Source organism: Saccopteryx bilineata, chromosome 2, assembly GCF_036850765.1.
Source record: "Saccopteryx bilineata isolate mSacBil1 chromosome 2, mSacBil1_pri_phased_curated, whole genome shotgun sequence".
NCBI lineage: Eukaryota > Metazoa > Chordata > Mammalia > Chiroptera > Emballonuridae > Saccopteryx > Saccopteryx bilineata.
This window is the reverse complement of record NC_089491.1, coordinates 182871349-182892961: the sequence shown is the minus strand read 5'-3', so window position 1 is coordinate 182892961 and position 21613 is coordinate 182871349. Positions and strand designations below refer to the sequence as shown.

The 21613-nt window shown below is 39.3% G+C and overlaps 1 protein-coding gene and 1 pseudogene across 2 annotated transcripts in view; both read left to right on the top strand.

Moving 5' to 3' along the window:
* Positions 1 to 9738, top strand: part of LOC136323760 (Y-box-binding protein 1-like) — a 67271-nt pseudogene extending 57533 nt beyond the window's left edge.
* TAFA2 (TAFA chemokine like family member 2) overlaps positions 1 to 21613 on the top strand; it is a 574649-nt gene that overhangs the window by 299640 nt on the left and 253396 nt on the right. The window lies entirely within an intron of this gene.

The window sequence follows — 21613 nt, the reverse complement described above, 5'->3', positions numbered from 1 at the left end:
GTAGTACCCTATCTTATAAGTATTTCTGCACTTCATTGTCCTTTGCTACTGTTAATTTCCATCCTCTCCCCCCTTTTTTTTCCTTTGTTGTCACAGTTTAAGTTTGGTTTTATTGTGTTCTTGGTGGAGCTGTTACTTGCGGTGTTGTTTTCTTTTGTTCTTTGAATCTGGTTGGAAAACCCCCTTTAGTATTTCCTGGAGTGGGGGCTTTCTGCTGATAAATTCTCTCATCTTTTCTGTATTTGTGAATGTTTTTATATCTCCTTCATACTTGAAGGATAGCTTTGATGGGTATAGTATTCTTGGCTGAAAGTTCCTCTCTTTCAGGGCTTTAAATATTGGGGTCCACTCTCTTCTAGCTTGCAGAGTTTCTGCTGAGAAATCTGATGATAATCTAATAGGCCTTTCTTTATATGTTGTAATCTTCTTTTTCCTGGCAGCCTAGAGAATTTTTTCTTTGTCATTGGTTTGTGTCATCTTTATTATGATGTGCCTTGGAGTGGGTTTGTTGGGGTTAAGAAAACTCGGTGTTCTGTTTGCTTCTTGAATTTGAGGCTTTAGTTCTTTCCAGAGGCTTGGGAAGTTCTCGTCTATTATTTGTTTGAGTATATTCTCCATTCCATTTTCTTTCTCTTCTCCCTCTGATATACCTATTATTCTTATGTTATTCTTTCTGATGGAGTCAGACAATTCCTGTAGGGCTTTCTCGTTTTTTATTATTTTTGAGTCTCTTTCTTCTTCTCTCTGTTGTGCCTCAAGTTGTTTGTCTTCTATTTCACTAATCCTATCTTCAATCTGGGCTGTTCTGTTAGCTAAGCTTGTTACTTCGTTTTTCAGCTCGTGAATTGAGTTTTTCTTTTCTGTTTGATTTGTTTTAATAGTTTCAATTTCCTTGGTAATATATTCTTTGTGTTCATTGAGTTGTTTTCTGATCTCCCTAAATTGCCTTTCTGTGTTTTCTTGTATGTCTCTGAGTATTTTTAAGATTTCTATTTTAAATTCTCTGTCATTTAGCTCCAAGGCTTCCATATGTTAAGTTTTTTTTCCATAGATTTTTCCACATCTGTTTGTGTTACCTCTCTTTCTTTTGTATCCATAATATTCGATTTCCTCTTTCTTATTGGCATCTGAGGGTGGTCTAGTTGATAGCACACAGGTGCACTCCCTCCGCGGCTTGAATGAATATCCCTGCGGTAGTTAGCTTCCTCCACACCCTCGCCTCTCAGATTCAAGTGATAACAGTCCATTCACTTTCAGTTTATGTGGAACTCCAGAATGCTCTGAGGATAAATTTTTCTGTTTGTAGTTGATAAATTTGTTGTGATTTTGGGGAGATCTGTCGGATGCGCTGCTCACAGTGCCATTTCCCGGACTTCAATTTAAATGCAAGGTATTTTGGAATCAAAACAAGGCTTCTGAAAGAGCTTTCGTCTGAAATACCAACCACTCCCAGCTCGCCAGGTTCCTAACTCAGTTACCAAAGTTGCAGTTATTTCCAGGACTGGACAATGGAAAGTTTTATTATACTTATATCCTGAAGACTGTGAGGGTCAGAGACCAGAGAACTAATGGCTTCCTCAGTTCAAACTTGGCCCGTTTGTTCATCAGGTGCCGACCACCAAAGATAAAGGCCACGTACAGAGCAGAAAACAGGAAAGATTTCTTCCTGTGAGTGAAGTGGCGTAGTGGCTGCTCACTCTGCCTTCTCTCTGCTCTCACTCTGTAAAAATGGCTCCAAGAAATAGTTTATAACACCCCTGAAGCTCCCCAGGATTATAGTAAAATCTCTTTTCTTAAGGGGAAACCAGTATCCTGTAATTTGTGATAATTATTTGCTTGGTTTTATATTTTTACAATTTAGGCCTTGGCTGGCTGGCTCAGTGAATAGAATGTCATCGGCCTGGTGTGTGGATGTCCTGGGTTCAATTCTTCATCAGGGCACACAGGAGAAGCAACCACCTACTTGTCTTCTCTTCCATCTTCCCCTCTCTCTCTTCCCCTCTGAAAGCTGGTGGCTCGATTGGTTCAAGCTCCAGCTTCAGACACTGAGGATAACTCGGTTGATTGGAGCATCAGCTCCAGATGGGGGTTATTGGGTGGATTCATCAGAGTGCATGCAGGAGGAGTCTGTCTCCCTATCTCTTCTCCTCTCACTTTTACAATTTAAGTATGCACGATGAAACCATATAGCTTTTTTTTGCTGGGTTTTATATTAATGGACCCATTACAAATATATTAATAATCTTTAAGCTCTCAAGTCTCTGATCATCTTTATTAGCCTTATTTCTAAGATCTCTTAGGGTGTCTTCTATATGCATCTATGGACAATTTTTGCATCTATTTAATTTCTCTTGGCTTTTATATTTGTAAATGTTTGTATTAGAAGTCCTTTGCATTAAGGTTATACTTCCTTCAGATTTCAAAATTTAGGGACTGCTTGGATTTCAATCTTGGCTTTGACACTGATTAGCTATGTAATCTTGTTCAAGTTACTTAACTGTTTTGCTCTGTGGGATGGGGATAATAATAGAACCAACCTTATGGATTTGTGAAGATAGAAAATGTAAAGTGTATACCACAGTGTCTAGCAAATAATAACATTCAATAACTGTTAAAGGTAATTATAACAATGAAGGTTTCTTGTGCAGATTAAATGAAAAAAAACTGGTCAGAGAGCCTATCTGTCACATCATAGATACTCAGTAATTCTTAGTATATATCGTTGCTCTATTTCCTTTTAGATCATGCGGCTTCTTTTTAGATATTTGAGGTTTCTATAAGTGTAAACATAAGTTGGATAAATGAGAGCTTTCTTACAAATATGCTTGTATATAGTCTTACATATCTGTACTATTATCATGCCTTATTCACACCTCTTAATTTAACAGGTATTCTTGTGGCTTACCATGTGTCAGGACTTATGTTAAACTCTTAAGACCCAAAAATGAATGACTTATTCTTGCTTTGAAATGAACAAGCCTTGTAGGGCACACAAATATGAACTCTTCATATCCTAGTGCTATATTATCTATATATCAAGATAACAGGGAGTACTTTGACTTTCACAGGTCAGATAATTCACTTCTTAGATTCTATATTGTTGGAGCAGAATTTTGAGGAATAGATGAATATTGTCTCAGTGAACAAAAGTAGAGTTTTCCAACCAGTGGAAAGAGTACAAGTAAATTTTCAGAGAAACAATATTTTGTGGTTCCTGGTACTTAAAATTGTTTTTCATTTGCTGTAGAGAGGCTTGTGATGAAACAGGTGACAAAGTTCTTAATTTTAGTAAAACCTTATTTTGTCTATAACATTTTTCTATTAGATCAGTATTGTCCAATAATATAATGCAAGCCAATAGATAATTAAAAATTTTTTAATAGCCACATTAAAAAAGTAAAAAGAAATAGTTGAAATTTTTTTAGTGCTAGATTTTGTTTACCCAATATATCTAAAATATTATCGTTTAAACATGTAATCAATATAAAGTTACTATTGTTATATTTCAAGTTCTTTTTTTGGTACCAAGTCTTCAAAATTTGGTGTGCAGTTTATAGTTATATTCAATTCAGATACTAAATTTCCATAGAAAGTATTTGTGTTAATGTAAATTTGATAAAGTCACAGTTCAAATATAGACTCATGTATACTAGTTGTTCAAAACATACATAAAATATTCTAAATAACTGAATAATTTAATATCAGAATTAATTACATTTAAATAAAATAAAAAATTTAGTTTCTAACTCTAATGAGTCATATTTCCAGTATTTGATACCCACATGTGACTAGTGGTTCCCATATTGGGCAACTTGGTATTAAACTATATTCTCATTAAATTAGTAAATACAGTTTCCTCTGATATAACCAGATGATAATTTACAACTATATTATCCTACTGGATTTATTAAGTAACTTATAGATATGATTTGTTTTTCATGCTTTTCTTCAGAAGGTACCACATTAGCCACAGATTATAAGGCTCTATTCTTGCTTCCATGTGTGTATATTCAAAGATCAGTTATCAGGCATCCTCATATGTGACCACTGCACAGCCTGTGATGCCATGATCTCTCCTCTTTCTCCTGGACACATTTTCCTGGGATTGATGCCATCACACCCTCCCAGTTTTCCTTTAAACTCACTGGTCTATTCTTCTCAGTTTCCTCTTTCTCTTTAGTTTACTAACTTTGAGAGGCTTCAGATCCCAGCCTCTGGACCATATCACCACTTATTCTTTGGTGATCTTATCCATTCTCATAACTTTAAATATCATCAACATGTTGATAACTCCCAAATTTGAATCTCTAACACAGACCTTTTTCTAAACTCCAGCCTACTTTATCACCTAGTGTGATATCTAATACGTAGCTCTAGTATAATGTATATATATAAATTTCCTGATTTCCCAACAAATTCTGCCAGTCTTCTCCATCTTGGTTAATGGTAACTCTTTCATTCCAGTTGTATGGGCAATAACTTTGGAATCCTTCTTATTGTCTCTCTTTCTCTTACATCCTCTAATAAAATGATCAGCCAGGCCTATTGGCTTTCCTTTCAAAACTACATCCAAAATCTTACCACTTCTCATCACTTTTTTGTTTTGTTTTATTTTTACTATCCTAATCTAAGCCACCATTATTCTTATCTAGGTAATCAGTAGCCTCTAATTGTACTCTCTGCACTCCCATTCTTGCCCAGTTTAGTCTATTCTCAATCCAGAATCCATAACACAATACTTTGTGAAAATCACCAATGGCTTCCCTTGTTTGAATGAAAGCCACAGTTCTGATAATAGCCTCACAGTTTTATGTGCTTCTCTGATTTTATTTTCTGCTTTCTGTCCTCCTTTCTGGGCTCATTGGCCTCTGAGCTATTCCAGAAACAGGAGCAAGGCAGCTGTGCCAAGGGCTTTGCATTCACATTTCCCTTGGTCTAGCTCCCTCTCTTTCTATTCTGCACAATGCTCATCTTTTTAGACCTTTTTTAAGTGTCACCCCTTCAAGGAGGCCTTCTCTGAACAGCAAGTCCATTGCTAGCTTAACTGGCACCTCTGTGTAAATAAGAAAATGGCATCCACCTGGGGGCATGGCTCGTGATTCACAGATGAATAAGCAGGTGATCTGAGGGACTACCCACCTAAAGATACTTGGGCACAGTGTTATCTATGTGATTATCTTTTCAAGAGCAATCTTCCTGGAGTCAGTTTTGTGTGAAGAAAAGGGCCTTCTTTCTCTAGGTGGTTTTCAGCCTCCACTACACCCCTAAGCTAGATACCTTTGTGTGGTGTTCAAAATGCACAATGCCATGTTGAAGCCCTCAGAACTCCTTCTCCTACCTCTCATGTCACGCTATCTCTCTCCTCAGTTTACTTTTCTCCACTGTCCTGGAAATGAAGATGTGGACCAGGCCCTGGCTCAGAAGTATTAAGAATTTCAATACTGCAGCACCAGAGCATTAAAAAAAGTGCAGGTTCTTCTGAGCTCAGAGCCCGGTGCAACTGACAGCACTTGAAAGACTATATATTTTACTCACTTTTTCTGTTAATTGTCTGTCTTCTAACTTTAATATGAACTCAATGGGGCCTGTGATTTTTCTGCTCCATTCTGTTAAAATTGTGGCAGCTAGGACAGATTATTTGTTGAATAAATGAATGAGTTTAACACTAGGTTATAGGCTTTAAATATACTACTTCTAAAGCCAATTTTACAGATGAGAAAGTTGAGTAAGACAGCACTGTTAAATCTGTTGTCATACATCTGCATAAGTTATCATATATCTGCCATTTAGAAAGAATAAGATACTGAGGCTCAGGGAAATTTTGTAATTGGCCCAAAAGTGCACAGTTCAAAGCCAAAGTATCACTCTTTTTCTTTGGATCCTACTTTAGGCAACAATCTATCTTGGCTTTTTGCTTACAGTGGGTGAAGGGAACAGTCACTTGAGGAGAAGTAGCCACTGAATGCATTTTCTCTTTCTGTCCTTTTATTTGAACATGCCCTTGATAATGACATTATATATTTTTTCTTTTTCTTTTTTTTTTTTAAATTTTTTGTATTTTGCTTAAGTTGGAAATGGGGAGACAGTCAGACAGACTCCCGCATGCGCCCGACCGAGATCCACCTGGCATTCCCACCAGGGGGCGATGCTCTGCCCATCTGGGGCATCACTCTGCTGCAATCAGAGCCATTCTAGCGCCTAAGGCAGAGGCCACAGAGCCATCCTCAGCGCCCGGGCAAAGTTTGCTCCACTGGAGCCTTGGCTGTGGGAGGGGAAGAGAGAGACAGAGAGGAAGGAGAGGGGGAGGGGTGGAGAAGCAGACAGGTGCCTCTCCTGTGTGTGCCCTGGCTGGGAATCAAACCCAGGACTCCCACATGCCAGGCCGACCCTCTACCACTGAGCCAACCAGCCAGGGCTTCTTTTGTATCTCATAAATAATCCTATTTATTCCACAAAATGTCTGTGAAATAGACAAAAATGGTTCTTTTCCTACTTTATGGATGTGGAATTTGAAAACCAAATTGGCTAAGATCACGCAACTTAGTGAAGAATGGGGCTGCCGAACCTTAAGTTTTTGTCTCTGTTTCTTTGTTTTGATTAAAAGATGATCTTTAAAAAAAGGATTCTTGGTCACAGTAATGGTGGTGTTAGAGATACTCCTGATCTCTCCCCTTGAAATTTCAACAAATTAAACAACTATAGTGCAGCAAAGGAACTCCAGCTAGGCTCACAGGTGTGCCTGAAAGATCCACGCACCTGAATGAACTAAAGGTGGGATGGGTTCAAAAGGGGGGCAGAAGATAAAATGCATTCATAGTCAGCTCTGAGGAGGAGACAAACCCAGACTGGGATTTTTATTCCTCTGCTGAACTATGGGGAGGAGGTAAGCTTGGGCTGTCTGGGTTTTGTCTGATGGGTGTGGGAGGGAAACCTGGATTGACTGGGCCTCCTTCTGCTGGGAGGAGTGATGAGATAAAAGGGAAGAGGGGGAGAGAAACTAAAGAGGCAGCAGAGCATGGGGTCACAGCCAATGTTCCCATGGTCTGCCTGCAGCCCACACTTGGCAGAGACAATGAAATAGAAAAATATTCCATGTTCATGGTTTGGAAGAATCAACATAGTTAAAATGGCCATATTACCCAAAGCAATATAAAAAGTTAATGAAATTCCCATCAAAATCCCAATGTCATTAAAAGAAAAATAGAACAAAAAAATCACCAGGTTTGTATGGAACCATAAAAGTCCCCGAATAGCCAAAGCAACCCTGAAGGGGAAAAAATGAAGCCAGAGGTGTCACACTACCTGATTTCAAATATACTATAGAGCCCCAATAATCAAAACAGCATGGCATTGGCAGAAGAACAGACCAATGGAACAGAATTGAGAGCCCAGAAATAAAACCACATATATATGGACAAATCATCTTGTGACAGAAGAGTCCAAAACATACAATGGAGAAAAGAAAGCCTCTTCAATAAGTGGTGCCAGGCCGACACTCTATCCATTGAGCCCCCAGCCAGGACCCCAACTGCTTTTCACTTTTCACCTTGCTAGCTACTTCATCTCCCAGCCTCGGAAAGCCCTTGTTATTACCACTCCCACTCATGGGTCACCACCGTAAAGTTTCCTTTCAAAATTGGAACCCAATTGGAAAAGGAAAATAAACTGCATCATGTGTGTCACAGCCCCTTGCCTTTTGCTGTGAAGGCATCATCACTGCTGGGATCCAAGGACTTCATGTGTGGTGGATCTTCAGACCATTCTCCAAGTAGGAAAGCCCACAAACTGTCATCTGCCCTTTCCAATACCATTCGGGTGCTTTTGTTTACCATATTCTCCCATGTATAAAATGCACCATTTTTGAAAAATTTGGGTTCTAAAAACTGGGTGCATCTTATACAGTGGTTGTGGCATTTCAAATGCCATAGATGGAACTGAGGACAAGGCAATATATGAAGACTGATTCATCATCAGACACAGATGAGGATGGGAGTTTTGATAGTGATGAGGAGTTGTATGAATTTTATGATGAGTAAAATCTGAGTTCAATAACTTTATGTAATAAATTTTTTTCCCCAAATTTTGGGCCCTAAAATTAAGATGCATCGTATACATGGGAGAGTCTTATACATGGGGAATTACAGTATGTATACCAATAATACACATTATTTTACAACTTTGCTAAGAGTATTCATTTTCTGGTACAAAATTTAATTTGAAATGAGTCAATAATTTACAATGTTATTTGATGTAGCCAACATAAAAAAAAAGATATGATGTGAAGAAGGGAATTTATGCTTAGATGCAATGTTTGCAAGGAATGAAAACATTGGTGAAGCAGAATTGTCATCAAATATTTTTGGAGGCAGGCAAGAGTCCTATATACAGAATTTTGATTATCAATAGAAATTTTCCTGGCGCAAACTTGATACAAAAATTGGCTTGCTGTATATTACTTTTTTGTGTTCCCGATTTCTCAAAAAAGGTAGTTAATCTGATAAAGTTGCTATATAAGCCCACTGCACATTTTAAAATGAAAGACCTTGTAATATTATGAAATGATCGTGACCACAGGGACGTATGCAGCTAGAGTTAAACAAGACCTTCCATTTTGGAGATTAAAATAGCTTATTTCTCTTTAGTTTTTGAGACTACTAGAAGAAAGAGAGCAGATCCAAGATTTTGTATGTCATGTGATTTTAAAAGACCACTGGCAAGCTGTGATGAAAATTACATGGTAGGAGCATATATTCCTCATTCATGAGATTCATATAATATATGTGTTACAGAAAGGCATTAAAAGGTACCCACTTTCAAATTCGAGGATGAGACCCAGCAGCTGCGTGCCACCCCACCCCCACCCTCAGTGCTGCAGACACCAAGCCCCCACCACCCGGAGCCGCAGGGAGTGGCGCCCAGCCTCATATCAGGGGCCCCTGCAGGCAAGTACAAGAAGGTCATGGCAAGGAAAGTTTGGGGAACAGTTAAATGGTTCAGTGTAAGGAACGGATATAGTTTCATTGATAGGAATGACACCAAGAAAGATGTATTGTATATGTACACCAGACTGCCATAAAGAAGAATAACCCCAGGGAGTGCCTTGGCAGTGTAGGAGATGAAGAGACTGTGGAGTTTGATGTTGTTGAGGGAGCAAAGGATACGGAGGCTGCAAATGTTATAGGCCTTGGTGGAGTTCCAGGGCAAGGTAGTAAAATATGCAGCAGATCTTAACCATTACAGACACTATCCACCTTGTAGGGATCCTCCATGCAATTACCAGCAGAACTACCAGAATAGTGGGGGGGGGGATGAGGGATCAGAAAGTGCTCCCTAACCGGGTTCAGTAGCACCAGCCCTATCGCAGGTGATGGTTCCCATCTTACTACATGCGGGACCCTAGGGGCGTCAACCCTCCTGTGCCGGGGAGATGTGATGGAGGGTGCTGAAAACCAGGGTCCAGGAGAACAAGGTAGACCAGTGAGACAAAATATGTATTGGGGCTATAGACCACTATTTCACAGTGGCCCTTCATGCCAAAGACAGTCTAGAGAGGATGGCAATGAAGAAGATATGGACAATCAAGATGAGACCCACAGTCAGCAGCCACCAGAAGGTCGGTGACCCATAACTTCAATTATCCTAGGGCGGACACCCAGAAAACCCTAAGCCACAGGACGGCAAAGAGACAAAGCAGCCAATCCACCAGCTGAGAATTCATCCACTCCCCAGGCTGAGTAGGGTGCGGCTGAGTAAATGCTGGTTTACCATCTCTACCATTGTCCAGTTTAGTCATCCAACAGGAATATGAAATGAATATGAAATTCCAGCAATAAAAAATAAACAAATGATTGGAGCTGAAGACCTTAAGTGCTTGCTTTTTGCCTGTTGACCAGATAACTAGAACTATCTGCATTATCTATGCAGCATGAGGTTTTAATTATTTTTATCTAAACATGTCTCTTTTTGGTAAAGACAAACATGTTTCTTAAAAAAAGAAAAAGCCTGGTTTTTCTCTATACACCTTTAAAGGTTTTTAAAATGTTTCATACCTGGTCAAGTTGAGGTTTTTAAGAACCTCATTTTTAATTTGTAATAAAAGTTTACAACTTGATTTTTTTTTCAAAAAAGTCAACAAACTGTTAATAAAGGTCTTAAAAAATTGTTTTTTGCCTGACCAGGCGGTGGCGCAGTGGATAGAGAGTCAGACTGGGATGCCGAGGACCCAGGTTCGTACCCCGAGGTTGCCAGCTTGAACGTGGGCTCATCTGGTTTGAGCAAAAGCTCACCAACTTGGACCCAAGGTTGCTGGCTCGAGCAAGGGGTTACTCGGTCTGCTGAAGGCCCACGGTCAAGGCACATATGAGAAAGCAATCAATGAACAACTAAGGTGTCGCAATGCGCAACGAAAAACTAATGATTGATGCTTCTCATCTCTCCATTCCTGTCTGTCTGTCCCTGTCTATCCCCTCTCTCTGACTCTTTCTCTGTCTCTGTTAAAAATAAATAAATTTTAAAAAATTGTTTTTGTGTAAAAAAAAAATGTATCCAGTTTCACAGAAGTCAGACACGCTCCCATGATGTAAGGTCATGCATTGTGCTCTTAATTACATTGATTTAAATTGGAGTACTATAATATTTGTATCTAAAATTTAAGTAAGTACTTTTACATATCAAATGAACCAAGGATTCTAAAATTCTCAATCTAATAGGCATACAGCACAAGGATTAATTTTTGGTGTGTTTATAGCAGGAATTAATCTTGAAAGCTAAAAGATAACACTTGGAATGGATCAGAGTTTCTAGTTATCCTAAAATTGAATAAAGTGATAATACTCTTTAACTAGAATTCCTTATGCAAAGTACAGCTATTTATGATAATGATTATGCTGATGGTGGCATGAGGAGCAAAACACACTGAACATTTCTTTATAGCTACTTTGACGTGTAAGGAAATATAGCAACCCTCTCATCCACAGGTGATAGGTCCCAATGTCCCCTCCACAGTGTATGCCTGAAAATGCAAGCTGTACTCAACCTTATACACGATATGTTTTTTCCTACACATACATACCTATGATAAGGTTTAACTTATAAATTACACACAGTAAGAGGCCTTGGCTCTTGATACTGAATTGCTCATCCAATTCCACTGGCCTGTTGACACCATAACCCTTGCAAAATGTACTTAATGAGATTATCTTTATCATTATGATTATTAGTGATGCTACTCTTCCAAAAGACTGTTCTAGAGATAAGCATAACACACACTGAATAAGGGTGTAAAGGACAGCCTGTGTAATTGTAAATCTCTTTAGGACTATGATGGTCAATGGGCAGTTGGTGATGAAATCTGTAAAAGCAAGTTTGATTAAAAATTACTATATCTACAATTTCACTTCAAGTTTCTATTTCCAAATCTCATATTCCTTTCACTGTTGCCATCACCACCTCAATTTTTAAAAAAGATACATTTTTGTATATACTAACTTTTACTTTAAATTTTAAAGGGAGAGCCTGCATTCCACCAACAGGAGAGTTAAAATCACTTTTGGTCCAGACCTCCTTGAATCCACCGAAGGGTCAAGAGAGAACCCTGGATTGTTTTTCCGCTATTTCCAAACACCATCAGCCTCACTATCACATTCTGCTTTGAGCTCATTGGGTCAGGATTCATTGCTCTTTATTGCTTTATAGTTATTTTCCATGACAGAGTCCAGACCCCTCCCACATTCTCATTTCCATTAGGTTTGTGTATCTCCTATTTTGTCTCCTCTCACCCATCCCCATCTTCCAAAACTTTTCCACTGGGCCCCTCAAGGTTCATCAAAAGCACCTCTACCCCCATATTCTCAACCTTTTCTCTGAACATCTTGTACTAATAATATCCTGGCTCTTGCTTCACAGGGGAAGCAGGATTCTTCAAAGAAGAATTCACAGGGATATTCCCTTGTGGATATCTCAAGTTGTGCCTTTTTTTCATCCCATAGCCCTTCTACCATCACAGCTGGAAGTAAGGAAGGCTTCCTAGTTTTACCACTTTGAATTATTCTCCCTTTGCCCTCCCTGAAAACACCCCACTGTCAAGTCTCATATCGGTAGACTGACTATGATCCTCTACCTCTCAATGTTTTTTATCAACTTATCCTTAAATTCTTCTCCCACATTTCTTGATGATTTTATCTGCTGCCACTGTACATTTCTATTCCTGTTTTAATTCATGGCAATTTTAATACACACACACACACATATGTATGTATATATGTACATAATGCTTCCAGTGCCTCGGCAGTTCAGTTTCTTGAACTTGCCTTCTCCAGTAGTGTTGTCCTGCTTCCTATCTCAGTCACTTAATCCTATGGTCCTTTTCTGGCCTTTGCATTACCAGTGACTGTAACCCACACACAATTCTAATATCAGCTGTGCTGCTCTCTGACTACCCTTTATGACAGGGGTCAGGACCCTTTTTGGCTGAGAGAGCCATGAACGCCACATAATTTAGAATGTAATTCCGTGAGAGCCATACAGCGACACGTGTACATTATGCATTATCCAATAAAAATTTGGTGTTGTCCCGGAATACAGCTGTGATTGGCTCCAGCCACCCGCAACCATGAACATGAGCAGTAGGAAATGAATGGATTGTAATACATGAGGAGGCCTTGCTTCTGGTGAATTTGGTTTGCTGCTTCTTTGGTTTACTGTGTCCTTTTCAGTGTCCTATTTTTTGCAATTTGATTGCTCACTTCCTTCTACGAGCTTTGCTTGTAGTTTCCTGGCTGTTATTTTGATGTTTGACTTCTCAAGTTCTCTATATCTCTCACTTAGACACTTTGTAATCAATCCTGATTTTATCCCTTTATTTGTGGCTCACTCTCTGGGCCTGGTGTGAGCTTTCCACATCTGGCACCACCCCTGGTTTTGTTCTTGCTTTGCCCCAGGAAACAAAGACGGACAGACAACACATCACTGCATGAGTAAGAAGGGTGAGCTTTCTGAAGATTGGGGTGCTTTTCAGTACCTGCACTACAACTGACAGTGAATTCCTAATGGGATTTAATTTGGTAGCTGTTGGGCAGATAAAATATATTATGCTCGCTTTGTTAAAGATGGCATTGCCCACTTGGAAGCTGTCACCCAGGTGATATTAATGTGTGTTGGGGCCAGGCTGTGGGCAGGCAGGATCCTTGTAGCCTGGGGCTTGGTTTTAGGACTAAGCCTTTCCCATCCTTTTTGATGTGGGGTGGTGCAATCTCATGAAGGATTCCATTATGCCTCAGATAAGTGACTATGTATTAGAGATTTCCCTATTTTTTATATTGGATTGAAGGTTTTGATTTCTGCACTATAAAGTGGGGCAGACCTGGAGCTTGCCATCTTGGTTCCTGAGAGAGAAAGGCCATGTGGAGGAGACCAGGAGAAGCAGTCAAAATGGCAGAGTGCTAAAAGAAAAGCCAGTTTGTGCAGAGTTTGTGCAGGGAGAAGGAAGGAGATGGTGAACAGAGGTGAATAAGGCTGGTGAGCTAGAAACCTTTGATTCTAGGAAATTCAGATAAGTCAGTAGCTTTGTGAGCACTGAATGAGTGGGTTTTGGAGCCCAGTGTGTGTTTTTACTTGCCCGCCGTGTGCAAGCTAGGATTAAAGATGATGGCCCACCAGTTCTTGGCTCCGTTGTTTCTTTACCATCTGTCCGAATCCAATGCGAACCTGCATGGGCCAGGCAGCTGTGATGGTAGCTGTGGATACTGGCTTTACAATAGCCAAAGCAAACTAATTGAAGTGCTATGTGAGTGCAAAATGTCATGAATTAATTGAGATATGCAAAGAGTTAAACACACCTTAGCTTGGTTGTACATGCAACTTGCTTGATTAGGAATAATGAATGTAAGAGAAATGGTAGTGTCAACACAAAACGTTAGAATCTATGGGAGTCCGAAAGACCAGAGTAACAGGCTTTATTGAAAGGAAGAAAGGAACCCTGCTGGGCACTTCTTCCGGGGAGAAGAGTGCCGGTTACAGACTAGGGGCGAGTTATATAGTGTTTGGGAGAGCCTGAGGGGATACTGAGGCAAAAGTCCTGGTATGTCCGGAATACTCCTCCTTGGGGGCTTGGAGCATGTGGGTGTTGAATCAAAAGTCCTGGTGTGTCCGGAGCCCCTCCTTGGGGCGGCTTCTCAGCTTTTTGGAATTCCTTTGTCTCAGGGGCAATAGTCCAGTAAGGGTGAGGTCTGACAGATAAGCAGAACATCAAGAGGGCAGTTTGGAATTTACAAAGCTATCAAAAACAACTTTCCAACCTGTAAAAATTTTATGAGTTTATTTGAGCCAAACTGTCCACAATTGCTGGGAAGCAGTCTCAAGGGATGGAGAAAGTGCTCCAGAAAATGGTGATTTCACCAGGTATTTATACATCAGAGTCAAAGGGGAAGATGTAAGGGGATTACAGGAAATTGATTGGTGATAGATTAGGGAGGCAGGAGAAGGTGAAGGGAGGGAAATCTCTGGGATTGGGTAAAAAGTAAAACTGTACATGCTGAAACTTCTTTTACAAAGACAGGAACAAGACAGTTAAGTGTTATAGTTATCACATGATAACTATAACAATGAGGGGTTTGCTGGTTCCTGCTCTGGTGGGATACCTGCCCTGAGGGGGCAGGAAAAGAACGTGACCCTTTCATTCCAAAGAGGTGGTCAGGTAAGTTATAGTAGATGCAAAAAGAAAGCCTTGAGTAAAGTAAGCATTGACCCTTGTTTAGAGACAAATACCTCCCTAGTACAGGCCTACTCACCATGAACTGCTTTTAGTTAGAAAGTTTTAATTTCAGACCACCCTGTGTGGTTGCTTTAGGTCTCTGAGTCTGCAAGGCTCACTTGAGCTTGTCAGGTTTAGTTTATGGACACATCATTTATTTTTTTTCATCCACAATAGGGTTGTTGATTGTTTAGAGTTTTTGGAGGATTGTGCCAATTCTGATGCCTTTTTCTTTGAAATGCTGCCCAAAGCTGGGGTGAAAGCAGGAATACAGAGTAGAGAATCGAGGGAAGAAAACTTCCTGCTGCTGAGTGATTATAACAGTGTTTATTATGGTAGATTGCTATGGTATTCTGTTTTTTCTTTTTTTAAGGTAAAAAGTGTAGATCCAAAGAAGCTTTCCAATCCAATCTTAAATGAATGGCTTAGAAAGTATCACATAAAGTAAACATGCCTATTTTCTTCTGAAAATTCTGAGGACAAGATACCAATAAATGCAATTGTAAGGTATTTTTCCCTGCCAAGAAGGAAGGAAGGGGCTGGAGCCACAAAGTGTGGAATAACAAAAGGCTTTATTTATTTATTTATTTATTTATTTATTTATTTATTTATTTATTTATTTTTGTTTTGTTTTTTGTTTTTTACAGAGACACAGAGAGAGAGTCAGAGAGAGGGATAGACAGGGACAGACAGACAGGAACGGAGAGAAATGAGAAGCATCAATCATCAGTTTCTCGTTGCGACACCTTAGTTGTTCATTGATTGCTTTCTCACATGTGCCTTGACTGTGGGCCTTCAGCAGACTGAGTAACCCCTTGCTCGAACCAGCGACCTTGGGTCCAAGCTGGTGAGCTTTTGCTCAAACCAGATGAGCCCGCGCTCAAGCTGGTGACCTCGGGGTCTCGAACCTGGGTACTTCCGCATCCCAGTCCGACGCTCTATCCACTGCGCCACTGCCTGGTCAGGCAACAAAAGGCTTTATTGAGTACAGAGCATGCATCTCACCTGCCCAGCGAGGTTCCCTGGCCCCGAGGAAAGATGGAGGCCAGGGAAGTCGCAAGTGGTGACCCGTGTGGGAGATATTTAAAGGGTCCCTAGGGTGGTTGAGCTAATATGACGTGGTGAAATCTCACTGGCTGGCAGACAGTTGCTGTTTTCCAAAGGGCTCCAGGGAAGTTTCTTTTGGCGTGCTTGGTTGTGAGCGGTCCTAGCCAAAGTTTGCGGGTCTGACCTTTCCCACTATCCACTGACCTTACAGCAACCTTTGTGAACATCTATATGTGATGTAACTTCTCAGCCAGGCAGGGAACTTGTAGTCAGATTACTTTTGCAAGTCCTGAAAACAAAGAAATAGTCAAACATTGGATCTTTGAAACAAATGCCCCCTGAAATAGAGCTGTCCTAACCATCCTCAGAGGTAGGGCTGAGAGTTACCTGCTTTATTGAAACACAGCTGGGCAGAGCTGCACAGGGTGAGTCTATCAGCTGTATTGGCACAAAGGGGACTAGTTAGGATGGGACTGGCTTTTTTTTGCCATGCTGCCTGGGATCTTGACCTTTGCCTAGTTTTAAGACCCAGCATAATTCCTGTCTCTTCCACAAATTTCCCTTAAATGCATTCTTTCGCCCTGGCCACATAGCTCAGTCGGTTGGAGCATCATCCCGGAGCACAGAGGTTGCCGGTTCAATTCCAGGTCAGGGCACATACAGGAGAAGCTCAATGCTCCTGTCTCTCTCTCTGCCCCTGCCTTTCTCAAATAAATAAGTGAATAAATACTAAAAAAAAAATAAATGCATTCTTTCGTCTGATTTCCTCTATACATTTTCATTTCCCTCTTTTATATTTCAGTCTATAGCCTAAATTTGGCAAGAATTATGCACAACCCTGAGCCAGCTTCTCTCTAGCTGTCTTGACTAGCTTATAAAATCTGTCTTTTATTTAAGGTTTCTTATGGTTATGTTTTCTTTTTCAAGGACATTGAGAGCCCCTTGAGTAAAGAGACTATTATTTATGCCACTGTACCCCCAATCCCTACAATGAGGATGTTTGTTGATTATGTTTCTGCTGGAGTAAGCCTCTGGGGGGAAAAGTCCATTGAGTTGAGAGACAGGCAGAGTCGCAGCCTTTCAGCTGCCCCGGCTTCTTCAGTTGTCCATTGTCTTCAGCTCACTTGGTGGAAGTCCGGGGGGAGCAACCCTTTCTAGCATGTCTAGTTCATCATGTAAGTTACGTTCCTAACTCTAAAGTTAAAATACAAATGAATAAAATAGTGAGATGTTTCTTTTCCAGCTGTGGATTGGAACCCTCAATTCCATGAATCATTTTATTAGTGTATGCCTGTCTCCTGAGGGACCAAAAGAGAAAAGGGTGTTAATGGAGCAGCATAACCAGCAACCTCCCACCCCCGCCAACGTGGACACAGATGTGAGCACCTGCACATACACACACACACTCACACACACACACACACACACACACACACACACACAATTCTTGTGACACTCTTGGGGCCCAGTATTGCATTGTATTGGAAATTATTTACACAGTTACATTTTTGATGCCAGATCAGAGATTTGTCTTATGTATCTTTGTGCTTTCCCATGATGTTCTTTCATAATTATTTGTGGAATAAATATATCATCTTTACACATTTAACAGGCAGTAAGTATATCATTTTTTTCTTTCAGTGGCCTAGAAAATTTTTTCTTAAATAAATTACTTAAGATTTCCTTATGCAGATTAGTAGTCACTCAGTGAATATTCCCGACTTTCACCATTCTCTTCAAGACCATACTCAAATTTTCCATTTTGATTTTCCACAGTTTACTGTGCCTTTGAATTTATGGAAAACTAGAAATCATTTGGTGTGACCACTCTCAATTATCCCCTTGCCCCATTGTATAAACATTTAGTGATTAGTTTCTAATCTCTTCGCTGCATTTGCCAGTGTTACTTAACTTCTTCTCATATGACTCTCTTAACCCTTGCACGCTTCTTGCACTTCTCTTTTCCTTTGCTCCCCCTATATATGACAGTTTTCTAGACATTTGTCTTTTTTACTTCTGCTGACAAGAAACTTTTTCCTGGTTGATCTCTTCATGTCTCTTAGTCTTAACTATCCACCTACCCACTGCTGTGACTCTCAAATGTGAATTTCTAACCTAGATGTCCCCCTCTGATGCTCAGAAAAGTATCTTCCTGATGATCTGTGATACCCATGGGGGGCGGGGTGTCTGTGCCTTACTTCACCTTGCAACCTGAGGAATTAGTAGGATGCTCTAAAATTGCGTGATTTTTCTCATACTTTGGTAATTCACTTCCATTTTTATGAACAAGAAAACAGAGCTTTGAAAATTTGTGACTTCAAGGTCAAAATGCTTGTTATAGTTTATGAATTTGTGACTGACTCCTTACTCTGTGCAAGGCCTTGGATGCCATTCTCTGCAGGTTTGCTGATCTGTGAACATCCTTCACTGTGTCCATGGGATTACTAACTGTCATCTCTGGTACCTTACTGACAGTGACATGTAGGCTTGTTCACGCAGATCTAGCTTCCTAAAATTGTACCATTGGATCATTCTGGGATTAAAAATTATACTCTAGGCTAGGGAATAAACTGACTTTGGGGAAAGTTAATATCAGTTTGGCTTATGTTTGCAAGGAATGCAGTATTCTGACCACACAGTGAAATACAGGGGTTGAGAAAGACCATGAGGTATTATCTAGTTTATTTCTTTATTCCCAGATATTGGCAAAAATGTGTTTATGTTGCTCTATAAAGAGATTTTCTTACATTTTCATTGAATAGATCCATGTTCTTTAATGATATTAAGTGGCTCATCAGTTGGTGTAATATTTTTGGTGTCTGTGCCTATGCTACTTTTATCTATATATCTCTATCTATATCTATCTATCTATCATCTATCTATTATTTTGAGAGAGAGAGAAAAAAAATATATATATATAGAGAGAGAAACAGACAGGGACAGACAGACAGAAAAGGAGAGAGATAAGTATCAACTCATAGTTCTGGCACCTTAGTTTTTCATTGATTGCTTTCTCAAATGTACCTTGACCAAGGTGGGGGGGGGGACTACAGCCTAGCTTGTGACCCCTTGATCAAGCCAGAAACCTTGGGCTTAAACTAGAGACTTTGGGCTTCACACCAGCAACCTTTGGGCTCAAGCCAGTGACTAGGGTGTCATGTCTATGATTGCACACTCAAGCTGGTAAGACCACACTCAAGCTGGATGAGCCTGTGCTCAAGCTGGTAACTCTGGGCTTTGAACTTGGATCCTCAGCATCCCAGGCTGATGCTCTATCCACTGAGCCACCGCCTGGTCAGTCTACGCCTATGCTTCTTGACAACCTTGAAGTTCTGGGACATTTTGTATCCACATATTGCTGGCTTGACACTTTCAAAATCCGTATCCTTTGTATTTTCCAGAGGCCCTGCAATCCACACTCTTGTAGTAGGGTTTATGACATCCTTATAGCCTGCAGACAGATATTCTGCAATGTGGTCAAATATAGGTGACTTTGCTGCATTTTGAAGTTAATATTCAATTTTCAGAGTAGTTATACTTTTTTCCTGACAACCTAGCAAGGATCAACTTATGTCTGTTGTTACTCTGAATCAGGTAGTATACTTTCTTTGTTAAAAGGGAGAGTGGAAGTAGTCAAGATGTATGTTAACATGATTCCTGAATTCAGGCTTTCTCCATGTGTACTCAGATGAAGCACTGGAAAAGATAGAGTTTCAGGGCCTGTGTGTGAGATAGTGTCTGTGTGCCTGGCTGCAATAGGTATATCTCAGAGGCATTTTGTTCAGTCTTAACAAAATGAGCATGTGCCTTTTGGTAATTTTCAAATAACTATTATCCCCTGTATAGAAGAGAGGGATTTTCCATTATGCTTTCCTTTCATAACTGAGGAGGGCAAGAAGCCTTTTTTATTTTCTAATTAAAATCTCATTTTGTACTAATTTGATATGAGGGCATTTTTTCCTGGAGACCTCAGTAATCTTTAGTATACATAGCAATGGTTTGTTTGAGGATACTGAGACTATTAGTAATACTAATTCTACACGTTTATTTAGCACTTTGTACTTTACATATTCACTTACATACAATATCAAGCTTTATCCTCAATGTTGATGAGATAATATATCAAGACCATTTACCTTGTGAGAGGTTTGTTAAATATTTATTTTCTTTCATTTGGATCATTATTGTTATACTAGTTAATAAGTAAATTAGTATCTTGATATTAGTAATGTTGGGTTATTGAACTGTAGTTTCAAAATAACTGGCAATTTGTTGTTCTTTCGTTTGTGGTACTTCTTATGTCATTGCAATTAATTAGCAATATTATTAAAAGGCCTGATAATGAAAGGCTTTTGAACAATAATTTCTTACTCCATGAGAAGATAAGAGATTACCTTTTTAAGATAAAGTAGTTCTGTTGTACTGTAAGGAGTATCATGTGCTGATGAATTAGATACATTAATTCTTAGTGAAACAGAATAATACTTCTTGGCTATATTCCTGGATTAAACCAATTAATTGTTATGAAATGAAGAACCAGAAAAAAAAAAAAGAATCTTAAATCTTCAGTGAGTACTGAATGCACCCTTTCTTCTGATCACTTTTTAGCATCTGATTTGAATGGCAAACTGCTGAAGATATTACAGTAAAAAATTCTTGGTTGTTAAATATAATCAACATTGTAGATTTTTGTACTTTTTGAGACCAAATGAAACATATAATAAAACCTTTAGCCACCGTGAAAATTTATAAGTAAATGTGTTTTTATTTTCTTCTATCTTTCATTTTATGCTCAAGCCAATGATGTGATTCTTGCCAAGTCTAAATTTTCATTTCAAATGTAAACTATAAATCACTAGAAGAAATCATGTAGTCCCTGGGTAAGGGTAGTCTATTTGAAAATTATTAAACGCATAAGAAGGTGTAGAGAGATATATTGTAGAACTGGGCAGCTGAAAACTATATACAGTGGTACCTTGACACACGAGCACTTTAAATCAAGAGCGATTTGAGAGGTGAGCAGTCACTTGCGGGATTTTTTGCTTTAAGTCATGAGCGGATATTTGACTCATGAGCATCCACCACCCTCCACTAGATAGTCTGCTGAACATTCTGAAAGGGAGGAAGAAACGAACTTCCATGGAAAGGTTTTTATTGAAATGGCCTCTAAGTGAAAGTGAGGAAAGTGTGGTGAAAAAGCAAAAAGTCAGTGAAGAAAATGATGATTGTTGAGCAAATGAGATTGTAAAATTTATATGTTCTGAGTTTGCTCACTTTCATTGTTAAAAATGGCGCTGGGCAGCTGTCTGTGAAATTGCTAATTACCTTCCTGCTTGTGGAGGGCCATGTTATGCTAATGTCCTAATGTCTCCTCCCCATCTGCTAGCATCTTTGCTTGACCTTGAAGGTAAATACACTTCATAAACCAGTTTATTTCTCTACATTCTCTCTTATTATATATATACACATATACATATATGTATGTATTTGTTATTTATAAAGTACATTTTCTTATTTAAAAGCATATAAAACAAAAAATTTGTGTGGTTTTTTTTTGGCTGGAATAAATTAATTGCATTCACATTAATTAATTAATTAAATTTATTTATTTTTAATTTTTTTGCATTCTCATTAATTTAATTGGGGAAATTCAATTTGACACACAAGCAAACTGAGTCACAAACTTGGCCATGAAACTAATTAAACTTGTGTGTCAAGGTACCACTGTAATTATGTCAAGCAGTTTTACCCCAATAAAATATTTTAGAAAAGAAAATTATAAACACTATGTTATTTATTAAAGTGTTTCATGCTAAA